Source organism: Periplaneta americana, chromosome 13, assembly GCF_040183065.1.
Source record: "Periplaneta americana isolate PAMFEO1 chromosome 13, P.americana_PAMFEO1_priV1, whole genome shotgun sequence".
NCBI classification, from domain to species: domain Eukaryota; kingdom Metazoa; phylum Arthropoda; class Insecta; order Blattodea; family Blattidae; genus Periplaneta; species Periplaneta americana.
Window position 1 is genome coordinate 102,694,371 of NC_091129.1, and position 14,204 is coordinate 102,708,574.

The 14,204-nt window shown below is 32.9% G+C and overlaps 1 protein-coding gene across 1 annotated transcript in view; it reads left to right on the forward strand.

Moving 5' to 3' along the window:
* Positions 1 to 212: 212 nt before the first annotated feature.
* Positions 213 to 14,204, forward strand: part of LOC138712181 (angiomotin-like protein 1) — a 66,204-nt gene continuing 52,212 nt past the window's right edge. The window contains exon 1 of the mRNA XM_069843677.1: positions 213 to 352. The gene's annotated coding sequence lies outside the window, so the exon portion shown is untranslated. The remainder of the gene's footprint in view (positions 353 to 14,204) is intronic.

Sequence of the window (14,204 nt, forward strand, 5' to 3'; positions counted from 1 at the left end):
CTCGTATAACAGAGCCGCAATGTCGGCAAGGGGCTTTTAATTTAAAACGTAACTACAGACTATGGTACTATGGCACTCTCTCTAAGCAGGACTATAATTTCATACAATCAAACCTCGCGCGCAACAACGTGGAAGTAGTCTGTGGAACTGGAAGCACAAGATAGCCGTTGTGTGGTTTGAAACACGTGAGACTTCATTTCTGCTCGAGCACACCCAATGTTATGTTAACACCAGTGCATTCTGTTAGAGGAATTTCGAACTAAAGTATTTCATTCCGTTTCTTAATTCATACAAGTACGTTGATGAGTGTGGCAAGAGTTGAAAGGATATAAACGTTTTGGTTCTGACTTTTGTAAGTATTAAAACATAATTTTACTTAACTAATAATTATACAATAAGTTACAATCGCTATAGCAATATCGGTCACTGCAGAATTTCTCCACATTCCAAAACAACTCTGCCATCATTGCAGTGTAATAACAAGATCGTTGTAAATATTTGTGTTCCCTGGTCAAAGTAATTTATGTTGTTAACTTTTTAATTAGGATATGCGATTCACCAGTGTCATATTAATTACATTTTAAGAAAAATATGCGGCCAGTAGTGTTTGTAATTACGACATACATCTTGGAATGCAGCCCCTACTTCTCTCACCTCTCGTATGTGGTCGAAATATTTTGAGTGGTCTAAACCTTTTCAATATTCTATACGTTTTAGGCTAGTAATATTAATGAATGTAGTTTACATTTCGGTTGTGATTATTAAGCGCCTATAGTATAATTATACATAATTTACTATAGTTACGTGTTATTAATATAGACACCAACTTTAATTATTCCTTGCATAGAAATTTGGAAAAAGTAATTGTATTTACAAGATGTTTTAGACGAGTTTATAATTTTTACCGGTTTTATATAAGCTATATATAAATTATACATAATTATATGTATTATATATACAGTATATTAATATTATGCATGTGTTTAGTGTTTGAACTGTCATTCGGTTACATTTTATATTATTAACAATATGTTTAAAAAGTTATTGAACGTAATGTAACTTCATAAAAATATAGACCTAAATAAGTACCCATCCCTTTGTATAATTGGGATTAAATTTAAGTTTGGCATTATATTTTTTTTCTTCATTTGACAAGTTGACGATCTCTTCAGTCCCAACATGGCAGGATAGGATTGAAATTAATAATGTGATAGTAATTCCATATTTTAATAGTGTAGCCTGAACTGTAGAACTTCTGAGTGTTAAATACATTCTCTTTTACAATGTAGACCCTAGTCCTAAAAGTGTCATCTTCTAACTGAAGCGTTGGTAGTAGAAAGTTTATTCCTCATTGTTAACTTGTTTTTCTTTCAAAAGTATTGGAGACTAATATTAATTTTCAGAATATACGTGAACTCACTTGATAGTTACATTGAATATAGGCCTACTATTAGCTACAACTAAAATTTGACCTACTCATAACTGATCAGTTGACGGTTTCTTATTAGATGGTCTTGGTTTCGACCGCAACACATTTTGTAATGTAGATATTGTTTTAAATTATGCTGAATGTACTTTGAGATGATTTCATAATTCATTGATGTTTTAAACATATTTTCTTCACTTGATGATAAAATGTGGATTACTTTGTTACATCGTATTGTGAATGTTATTCATTATTTGAGGTCCAAAAATTAAATTATGCAGAGGGTGTAGTATCTTGCCATTCGCCAACTAATGTAGTAGAATTTGGATTCCAAGTAAAAAAAAAATAACTTAGAGAAATCAAAGCTGACAGGTAACGCCTTCTTTCCTGAAGACTAAAAACACACGCAGCGATATTAAACACGGAGATTAATTGAAAGATTTGTACGCTTCACACTCTTCTTTGAAAAATGACTAAATGGGGCACGTTAAATTCGATCGTGACGCATGTTTCATGTATGACAAAGTCATAGATAAATATTCAGGGACGTTTTAATAGACTGTATTTGGCTCGACCATTGAGTTAAAACTCGAAAAACACTAAAAGTAACATGAAGTAAAAAGTTATTATCGGCCCCTCTCGTCCTTCCTCTTTTGATTTGGCTCCCTCCCATGACTAAAGTTAGCTGCGGGTTCCGTCGCGTAGATCAGCTGAACAGCCGTTTCACGAGGAATGCGTGACTGATAGAATGTGGGAGGGGTCAGTGCGACACACAAGAACACTTATCACATGTTTTATCACTCTGGAATGTTGCCTATCAGTGTTTGTTGAAATGCCAATATGGAATGTCAAAGATATTGTGTGGAAAAAACAAACCAATCCGTCTTCCTTTAGCAGTCTTAGATTCTCTTTTGTGTTTCGTATTTAACGGTACTAAAGAAGTACGGCAAGGATTGTCATCATATTTAACATAGCTATTCGTAGACAAACAGAAATGGGAAGGAAGAGCACAACATGACAAACATATTGCCTCATGAAATGTTCAGTCAATTTTATAGGGCTATTCAAAAGCCATAATCGCTGACATTTATAAGTTCTCTTTTTTGGCCTAAGTGACCGGCATCCCCGTACTTTTTGTAGGTACTCTCAAAAGTCCCGTATTTTAATTTAACTTTATTTCATAATGTAAGAATCAATACTTTCTTTAACGCCATAAATCATTGTTGAAATATTTGTTTTATTTTTGTTTGCAAATGTTTTATTTTGAAATCAGCAAACATTAATGAACTTTGTAAGAAGGCTACTATTAGACAAAATGATAAGTGCAAAGTATTGTCAAGTGATGCAAATAAATGGACACAAATAAATGTTGTTTAACCCTTAAATTGACGAAGTATCCTATAGGATACAACAGGTTATTAGGCTATAATAATATATTATGTGATATAATTTTAATAGAAGAATAAAAAAATTGGTAGGAAAATTAAAATTTCACAATACTATAATATTGTACAACATATAAAATATGGACATTGTGATAGTTGTTTTCTTTACGGTCCGACAAGGTTTAATAAACTAGTGTGAAAAAAATGAAGCTTTGCCAATTTAAGGGTTAAAGGCAATACTGTTCTTACTTTTGTTAACGTCTTTATTTCAGTCTTACTTAATACATTTTTAATTAGCTTCTAACTTCAATTTCCTTACAAAAAAAAGTCGATAGTAAAAATGTCCCGTTTTTTCGTGAGACTTTCGTGGCAGGCTTGCTGAATTTTTATAGAATTTTAAAAAGAAAAGCATGAGACGTAACAGTACTCGTTTTCAGTTGTTTCGTATCGATCGCTTTCGTAACGTTTTGTTTTGCGGACGCAATTTGATCATATCGTCGGTTTACAAGCAAAACACATTAAGTAAAAAATATTACTTCTGAGAAAAATACAAAATCTTGACAAAACTGAATCCTCAATATATTAAATAAGTAGTTTATTTTTATGTGTATTACATTTTTCAGTTCTAAGTTTATAAGCTAAGTACATACATTATATACCGGTACCCCTTTTTTCTAAGAAGCAATATTTTTTACTTAATGTGTTTTGTTTGTAAACCGACGATATTAGACCTAACTTATAAATATTTAGTATCATCATGAATGAAGTAAAGAACTTCGCACGATTTTCGTCTGAATGCTGTATACTGTAGATGGAAAGAGAGCCTAGTTATTATTTAAGACCAATTGACGGTCATATTTTAAATGTTTATTATTCACTTTTTACATAAGCTTAAATAAATTGTATTATTTTGTGAATGAAAAACTAGGCACATTTGTTATTTTTATTTAAAAAGAAATTCAGCGATTTCAAAAGTGTTCTGACTTAACCTCATGTGTGCATATGAACAAATTTTTCTGAAAACTGATGTCTTAAGGAGTTACAGAGTGTAATGCATGAGTTGAACAAAATATTGATAGAATATTCGTAATAGAAATACTCACTTCTAAGTCAAAAAACCTGCGGGTTTTGTGGTAAAATTTGGGTAATTAACTTATTAGTATAAGAGAGTAAAATTAGATTTTATCCACAAGAGCATAAAATCTGTTTACTCTCATGTGCTATACCGCCTGGGCGTTAATACTCAATTAGGTAGCTTACTGCATTCCCCACTCCACATTCTCCGGCAGAGACAGTTATGTATCGGACTGATACGAGTAGACCCGAAGGCAAGCATTGCTGAGTGACGGATTGTATAAGGCATGCATCATAGCTTTCAGCTCTCGCTTGTCGCCTAAAATCCACTACTGATGCACAGTCCTTTACTATGTGTTCGTTTCTAAAGCTGTGAAGCGGAAAGGACATGAGCGGGGATATCTTCTTTCGTTTATCCTTCCCCCTTATGCCCAGGGCTGTGCTAAGTATACAATATTTTATCCATTACTGGTATCTGAATTTAATTTTAAATTTTAGGCCTTTTTCTTTGTAATGTGTTGTTTGTGAAGAAGTTACGAACGAATGAATGAATGAATGGATTTTATTGTTGTTAATGTGTTAGTTATCATGGAGAGAGTGATTTAAAAAAAATAATTCACTGCTATGATTAGAGACTGCTAAATAAATACTGGTTTAGATATCAGCCATGGTTAAAATTTAACTAACAGATTATAAGTTTCGAGAGTTATCGGGAGAATTTGGTTTCCTTCGATAGAAATAAAGTTTATGCGAAATTACGAAAGTCTAACAAAATATTTGGAGTAATTGGAAGTAATTTTGGACTGAGTATGTTTTACAAATTGCAACGCGTTAGCTAAACATAATTATGAAACATTCGGAATAAAAATATAACCTCGTGACGAAAAGAAAAAAAAATCTGAAGGATATACAGTATACATACGCCTATATTGAAAATCAAATACTAGGACAAGTTTCTTACTTTAATTATTACGTAGTAAGTTTGCTGTCATATTATAGAAATGGCGTTGATGCGAAATTACGTAAGTACCTGCAGGTCTACAGTAGAATAATTGAACGTGATTTTGGAAAGTACATGACAAGAAAGATAAGATTATAGAATATCTCTTCATAAATAATAATTGATGTGGGAAAGCGGAGTTTAGATTGTACAGAAAAGAGATGTTCAATAACTCATTAGCAACGCAGTTGAGATTCCTAGACCCACCCATTGGCTTTGTATGACTTTTTCTTCTGGGAAAGCGCATCCATTAGAAATAATAATAATAATAATAATAATAATAATAATAATAATAATAATAATAATAGTAAATTTAGGCCTACCTTATTTTTCTATGCTTCTATCTGGTTAGTGATTTTGTGAATGCTGAATTACAAACTTTGCGTTTTGTGCACTATGTGGGTCTAATGAAGACTTCCGGAAACAGTTCACTGCTTTGTCTAATTAGTTAGTAGTGATGAGTGCTATCCAATTAGAACTATCGAATAATATAGTTATTCACTGTTGCTTCAATCGATATTCTGAGAAGCTATTCGATGTTTCATTTAATTTTGAAGTGGTTTGAAAACAACTAAGTAGTACGTGGAGCTGATTGCCTTGACAATGTTACTAGCCAATCGTGTCATGCGGTTATACTATGCCTCTTCTTCTTGGAAGCATGCATTCAAATGAGATCAACATTTTCATTCACATTAATAATTTATTGTTGTCATGAGAGAAATGAAGTTTGTGAATTATAACAATTTCTCTAATTTCAAATATTTTTTCCTTTACTGTAGTCTCTTTTAAGTTAGGCCTTAAGCAGTTACAATATTTATGATTTAACGCTTTTGTCAAACTGTAGAGGGTTTTATTAATTGAGTAATAGTAAATGATCAGAGATAGTAGATTTTAGCAACTTAAAATTAGAAATTTAACACTCTAAAAATCAGTGTACAGCATCTTATAGCATTTTTATTGTTAAAATTTTAGCATTTTGTAATGTTTTTAGACGGAACATTTTTCATGGAAAGTTCGGTGCTAGAAATTGAATGTTATGAATGTGTTAACAGGTGCATTTTCTAGATTTTTCAGTTAAAATCCTCGAAAATAATAAGTAAAGGAACATACAAAATGACAATGAAATTATGAACATTAAAAACATGCCAAAAGATACAGTGTGATTTCATCCCGATCTATCTTAGTACTCAATCACAATCACACATTATCACATACAACTTGTCTGGGAGTGAATACTGGGCCTAAAGATATCGCATAGGCAACCAGCGTTCTACCACCAGCACCAGGTAGATTAGTTGAAAGCTTGAGATAACAGTACAGATAACATCAAAGAGTGTAGGCCACATACCTGTGCGGTTTATGTTGTAAAAGCTAACGTCTGTGTGACCAAACTTTGAAAAGTGTAAGAGCCTGTAGTCTATGTTATGGAGCTTTTTAGATTGTGATTTATTTTTTACAAAAGCACAAGTTTCATAAAATGTAATTTCGCTTTTATTTCGCATTTTGTAATCAATTTCGCATTTTATCGCTGATTAAAAAACTACACTAATGTACTTAACATGCTTTTAAACAAAAAATTATATATATTTTTTTTTGGCAGAATTAGCAAAATTTCGCATTTAGCTATTATGATTGCGAAATACCGTTTCTAAATATGGTACAATTATATCGGATGGTCAGACGGAAAAAAATTGAAATATAGTGATCATAAATCAGTTTAAAGTACTTCCCTGTCATTTTTATGGGAACACTAATGAAAACTACGAAAAAATTGCTACAATATCATCTATATTAGACCCGAACTCAGGACTTCCCTACTATCGCACTACTCTGCTGTTATCTTTGTTAGTAATTTAATTAATTGAAATTATAGTTTTTATTTTAATTTAACTTCTAACTCGACTTCATTTGTTGTATTGACTAGAATAAAATTTTAACAAGTTAATTAAATGTGTAACAACCATTATGAAAGTTGCTGTTATACAATCATTAACGTACTTATTTCTGTAGTAATGCAGGAATTAACGCAATGAAATAATATGAAATTGACAGAGTGATTCCAACTATAAAAAGCAGGAAAAGTAGTTAAGGTAAAGCTGTTCCCTACATACACCATGAAAACGCGTGCAGAGGGGGAGGTGGAAGTAAAAATCTATGCTTTCTTTACTTCGGCACTAGAATGAACAGATAAACTGCTTCAATAGTAATTATTGTTATGTAAAAGCCATATAAAATCGAGAGTTTTGCTGAAACATTGTCTAAAAGCGGTCACGGGCTCGAATCTTGATTGGGATGTTACCTGCTTGAGATTTCTTTCCAGGGTTTTCCCCTCAACCCATTAATAACAAATGCTGGCTAAATTTCGGCGTTGGACCCTAGACTCATTTCACTGGCATTATCGCCTTCATTTTACTCAGGCGCTAGATAAACATCGCATTTAATAATGGATCGTAAAAGAAACCAACTATAAAACACTGTAGTGTTAAAAATTAATTGAGGCATTAAGAAAATGTAGTCCACCGGCGCGAAGTACCTGCTAGCATATCTGATCATGAAACGAGCGGGCCCGGATTCATGTTGTGGTTGGGACAAGTTCCTGGTTGAGGTTTTTTCCAGGGTTTTCCCTAAATCCATTAAGAGCAAATGCTGTGTAACTTTCGGCTCTGGATCCTGCACTCGTATAGCTGGCATTATCACCTTCATCTCACTCAGCCGCTAGGTAACCATCGCAGTTGACAAAGCATCATAAAATAAACAAAATAATAAAAAGAAAGAAAAAACATAAGGGTTAATATGAAAAAAATTAACTTAATGGGAAACCTGAGCATATTTTTGTGAAATAATGTGAACAATTCTTGGCTTAACTGTTCTTATTACTATTTATTATACATTTTCTGAGTTTAAACGGTTTCGTATCTTACTTTTCATTTTAGTTAATAAAGTTAAAAAACTGGGATCATACAAATTATTTAGAGGCAAAGAGAAGCATTTCCGTCAAAGCGATGATGCACTGGCAACACAAAGTAAATTAGCAATATCGGGGTTCAAAACTCGTATCTCCTCAGTCCTGTCCAAGTAACCCCAACGGTACGCTTACCACTGGTAGAGAAACACTTGACTAGAATGTATTTAAAATTATTCTGAATGCCATTCTATTGAGAAGTATGCCATGCTTTCAGCTGTTGTTTGCAAGTGACGCATCGAATAGGCATTACAAATTGGGTATGTTCCCAGTTGTAGTCTACTTTTTGGCTTGTATTCATCATCCTCTTGAAGGCTTGCACCCTTTGGTGCGTTCAGTCTTCTTGTCAGGATTTTGAACTACCATGATAGCAGTGGTACTCTTTGGTTTTGTGGTTAGTATGGTTCAAAGCTATTGCTTAACACGTCACGCGATAAAACTCAAGGTAAAGGACACACTGGATTCCTGAGGGAGATAAAATAATCAAACCAGGGGCTATTCAGTAATGAATTCAAGAGGTGGTCTGGTGTGGAAATTTCTCTCTCCGAAGCTCAGAAACCTTTACTCAGAAATTTAACCCTTTCCGATGTTCAGGATCCGCCCCACGGAATTTAAGTTGCGACTAAGCCATTTTAGTTAAATTTTAGTCTGTTTGTGACATGTTAATTAAACAAATTGAATAAGGTTAACAAATACCTTATTTTTAGTCATAAGTGGATACATCAGCCTAAATAATATCGAGTTAAACAAAAATAAGCTCTCTGCTTTAGAAACTTGTGCATTAATATAAATTATACCCATCGGCGTAGTTCAGGTGGTAGACGCGTTTGTCTGCTAATCCCGAGCTGCGCTCGGGCGTGAGTTCGATTCCCACTTGGCTGATTATTTGGTGGTTTTTCTCCAAGTTTAAGGGGAGTCTGTACACCGAATTTTAACAAAAGAAATGAAATTTTGATTTTTATCGTTTTTCGGTAGTTTAATATGTGTAAAATGATAATATTAATTTATTTCTTCTAATTGTCAGCTTTTAGCCCTATCTTCAGCAAAAATATTGTAGTAATTCTTAATGCAAAAAAATATGATCAATGAACAATTTTTTCTTGCCACTCGCTCGGTGGAATTTTAAATTTATTTAGCCGATTGTATACATAAAAGTATGTTACATAAGCCCTATTTTCTCTACATTTGTATATTTTATAATTTTTATAACCTAAAATTGAGGAATTTAACATTGCAAGCTATGGAAACTTTGACATCATTTTTCTGCACTTATTTTTGTGATATTGGTTCACTTTTCTCAGAAAGTATTGTACCCAGAAGGTTGAAATTAATGTATAATATCAACGTGGTGGCATTTTTCACAGTAGATTAAAATAATTAAATTAATTTTTATATTCAGAAAAAACAAAAAAATAATTTGCAGTAATTCTTAAAGCAAAAAATGTTATGAATGATTTTTCTTTGCCAATCGCTCAGTGGAATTTTAAATTTATTTAACCGTTTGTATACATAAAGGTATGATACATATGCCCTATTTTTTCTACATTTGTATCTTTTATAACTTCTGAGAAAAGTGTACCCAAAATTGAGGAATTTAATTAACATTATAAGATATGGAAGTACAGACTCCCCATAAGGCGAATGTCAGATAATTATATAACCAATCCTTGGACTCATCCCACTACAAACTATAAACATTTCTATCGACGCTAAATAACAAGGTAGTGAATACGGCGTCGTTAAATAACCGATCAAAAATAAAAAAGTATATTTATAGAAACTACCGGTATTATTTTGCTTAATTTTTAATTAAAAAGTAGAAATAAACGTGACTAATTTAGAAAAGCGCATGTGTTATAATTACTACCGTATTATCATTGCTACTTACACTACAAATAATCTATACTAATAATAAATCTGTAAGCGAAATTTTTCTGGTAATTTTCGCTTTTCCAAAAATAATTGGTGTTAACATGTATAATTAATCATCCTGAAACCGAAAATCGCTTTTTTGAAATTTTTGTTTGTATGTCTGTCTGTCTGGATGTTTGTTACCTTTTCACGCGATAATGGCTGAACGGATTTCGATGAAAATTGGAATATAAATTAAGTTCGTTGTAACTTAGATTTTAGGCTATATAGCATTCAAAACACTTTATTTAAAAGGGGGGTTATAAGGGGGTTTGAATTAAATAAATCGAAATATCTCGCTTATTATTGATTTTTGTGAAAAATTTTACATAACAAAAGTTTCTTTAAAAATGATTTCCGATAAGTTTTATTCCAAGTAAAATTTTGATAGGACTGATATTTAAGGATATACAAGAGTTTTAAACAACAATACAATACATTTCCACCGCCGCCTCAGATTATAGTGTCGTTGTTCCGTAACTGCTATGTGCAAAATATTAAATTATTTAGTAGGAAGATAAATTTATTCATTGTATGGCAGTAGTGCATAGGAGATCGTGAATTCTTACATTTTTACACAATCAACTCTATTAATTTGGAGTGATTTATTAAAGGATGCATTCAAGACTAAGTTAGAAAAATATTAAACGAATTATATTTGCACCAAATGAGTGGTCTCTGGTCCAAAATGAAAGCATTTTAATTATTTAAATACAATTTAAATTAAGTAGCATATTAAACGATTTATTCTTCTATCAAACACGAATGTTCCCTGGACCCAATGTTCTATTTTAATTATGTAATTACTTTATATTTATTTCTAATAAGTGCAGCGGAGCGCACGGGTACAGCTAATAATAATAATAATAATAATAATAATAATAATAATAATAATAATAATAATAATAATAATAATAATAATAATCTGCCTGCTGAAGGATGCACTAGAAGAAATGGTGAATGGGAGAAAAGTTCGGGACAGAAGAAGAAATCAGATGATAGTATTAAATTATTTGGATCTTATACGGAGACTAAGAGGAAGGCGGAAAATAGGAAAGTTTGGAGAATGCTAGTTTTGTATGTGCAGAAGAACTATGAGTAGGCCTAATATTAGTAGTAGTAGTAGTAGTAATAATAATAATAATAATAATAATAATAATAATAATAATATCTAAATGGAATAACAAATTAATACCATATGTAAAATATCCTACGCTCATTAACACCATTTAGTTTCCTCCCTCTCTCGCTGTTTCATTCCCCTCTTTCCCGGAGGAAAAATAATCTAAAGTCATAACTGAATCGTATTCGTCGTTCGTTTTGTTTGTTGAATTGTTATTCTAAATTTATACATAAGATTTCCCGTTGAATATTTCCGAAGTTTATGATTTCAGTGTCAAGTCTTATCTTGATTGATGAGTATTTATTTGGCAGTGATCTATCGATTAATTTGAACGTTTCGCAATTTCTGTAGTACTAAACTTCAAGAGTGTAGGTATTTTTTTCAGATCTATCTTGATTGATACATATTTATAAACCTTCAAATCTGTTTATTCTGGATATATGGAACTGTTAAAGTGCAGTTCTATTGCTGCGTGGTAAAGCCTTGTTTTTTCTGAACCGACGCATGCGACGTGCAAGGCGGGCCTCGCACCTCGCACGTCGCATGTGTCGGTTCAGAAAAAACAAGGCTTTACAGTTGTGTCTCTAATCCCATTTATGGTAAATGATTTGACTACTATTAAATTTTGTTAGTAGTCCAGTATAGGCCCTAATATAATTTATTTGTTCTTTAGATGGGAGCGTGGCGTCATTCCAATTCCTTGTCATTAATAATTGAAATTCGATATTGTGTAATGTGTGCCTATAGTAAATCTATCGTATTGTACAGCGAGTGAGTTTACAGGAGGTCCTTAGTTCTTATCTCCCAAATACCATTTCACTACCACAAATTCCATCTACGCTAAATAACCAAGTAGATAATATAGTGTCGTTAAATAACCAGCTTAAATACGAAATAATTCAGCATTCAAAATAGTATCATTTAACTACAACAAGACTTAAATTTAATTAAAATGCATGTAATTTAGAGCGGATGTGGAAAAGGTTGGTGGGAAATAGGTTATGAATTCTTTCGTGCCGGGGACTAAGAGTATAAGTAAAAAAAAATTCAATTTTCATTGGTCCTCACAATACAATTCACTTAACAATAAGTATTACGTATAATTAAAAAAAACATACTATGCAATGTAAATTAATCAGATTCACAAAATGTTTTGTTTATTCTTTTTAAATCGTCGCGCGTTTATTTTGTCTAAATTTGGATACTTCAAACCCCTGTCCAGAAAACTAGCTATTTTGACTTACACTCTTACTCCTGGCACGAAAGAATGTGAGGAGCTGAGGGATTCTGTCCGCACTCAGATATCAGTGTATCTAAACTGTTTACTTTTAATTTTAAGCTATTTGTGATAAATTTAACTAAAACATTAAACTGAAACATTAAATAATCTCTTGTTTTTGTTCATATGCAATTTTACGACTTTTTTAGTTATTTAACGATACTGTATCAACTACTAGATTATATAGCGTCGATGGGATTGGTGGTAACGAAGTGAAGTCGAAAATTCGTCATAAATTATCTGACATTTACCTTACAGTTGGGAAAAACCTCGGAAAAAATTCAACCAATTAATTAGCCCAAACGAATCGAATCCGCGCCCGAGCGCAACTCCGGATCGACAGGCAAGCGCTTTAGTCTACTGAGCTACGCCGTGGTGTTTACGATCTTCGGACTACAACATGAAGAGAATAGAATAAAAATGTATGTTTCAATAATTGGGTTGGACAGAATTATAGTTGAAAAGTAATTATTTTCTAGAACTAATCTTTAGTTTCCATAGACAGCGTGCAGATATGCCATGCACACTCGGAATCTTCTGTGAGCATTTTTTCCCTCTCTGATCGCTCTTTTTGTAGCAAGAAATGATTACGCTATCTTACTACTTTTTGCTCATTGTCAGAACCAGATCGAAGTATGAGAGGAATGCGTTATCCACATTCTAATAATTTCATCATTATTGTCATAATTTATCCATCTGATACCGTGTATCAATTGGGTTCTTGCGGCTACTATAGTGAATCAAAACACCTATTTACTTCAGAATTACGTTTATCAGAATGACCGTTTCAGTAGAATTGTGAGATAAATGTAATTGTCATGTTACAATCTCTGGTAATTATTTAGGATTTTTTCTCTTTGTTTCTTCCGATGAGAATAGTACAGGCAAATAACGATTCGTCCACCGTGGACGAAAGAACTGAAAACGTAAAACATTACAGTACAGAAAATATCTGGCATAGCTGCGGTCGAGAAATCCCCATGGTCTCTCGCATGCCGCAAGTGAAGAATGAGTACATCCGTTAGCATTCGCGTCAGCAGGCATGAAAATGAAAGTGTCGTTCGGTTACAGTCGTATTAATGTATGCTACATAGTTTATTAGCAGACGTCACAGTCGATAAGCCCAAATACAGTTTATAGTTGTTGTTTTTTGGACTTAACATTTCCCGTTAGCATTTTTGCCTACACCCGAGCACATTTTTTCTTCCAGTGACGTAGAACGTCCGGTATTTCTTGCCTCCGGTTTGAAATATTTCTTTGTTGCGTCATGCTTCCAAGCACGGTAGAATCAGGCTTGTTATCCGAAACACATTGACCTTGGATTTTTTAAGAGCTGTTGTGTCTATGAAATAGTTGCATAATGGGCCTATTGGATTTTAGATGATGGGTTTTGATCTACAGCTGGCGTACGGCATGCGGGCACCAGACGGTATCCCCCAAGACCTGAATGATTAAGGACTGGAATTCAGATAATTGCAGCACAGTACACGTACGTTCTACGTGTAATGAATGGTCATGTGACGTCTTTCCACTGTAATTACTTCTACCCACATGGTCGATATTCTTGGAGTTACGAAATGTTACCATTTGTTGAAAATTCCAAAGCCGTTTAATGCATTAAATCAGTATGTTGAGAGTGTACCCACAAGATGATTTCCTGTTACGGCTGCGCCAACCATTTTATACATACCAGCTTATTAAGTTACAATAATATGGTTGATTTTCTAACTTTTTATCGTCCATATTGGTCCAATCCAGGGAATGCAGTAAAATCCAGCTAATCCGAATTAATTGGTACCGTGACATGTTTTATTGATTTTGATAAGGTCTGTGATACTCTATACCGAGAGAAGTTATGGACAAAAACAATTTTAAAGATACCGATATCTCTTATAGAACGGATAAAATAATATATTTTATAAGGACTGTGTAAGTTGTGTTAGGACGCCTTTAGTCACTTCAGGATGATTCTATACAAAGAAGAGACTCTAACAATGTAGCGTATTATCATCAATTCTTTTCAATATTGTGATGAATAATGTAT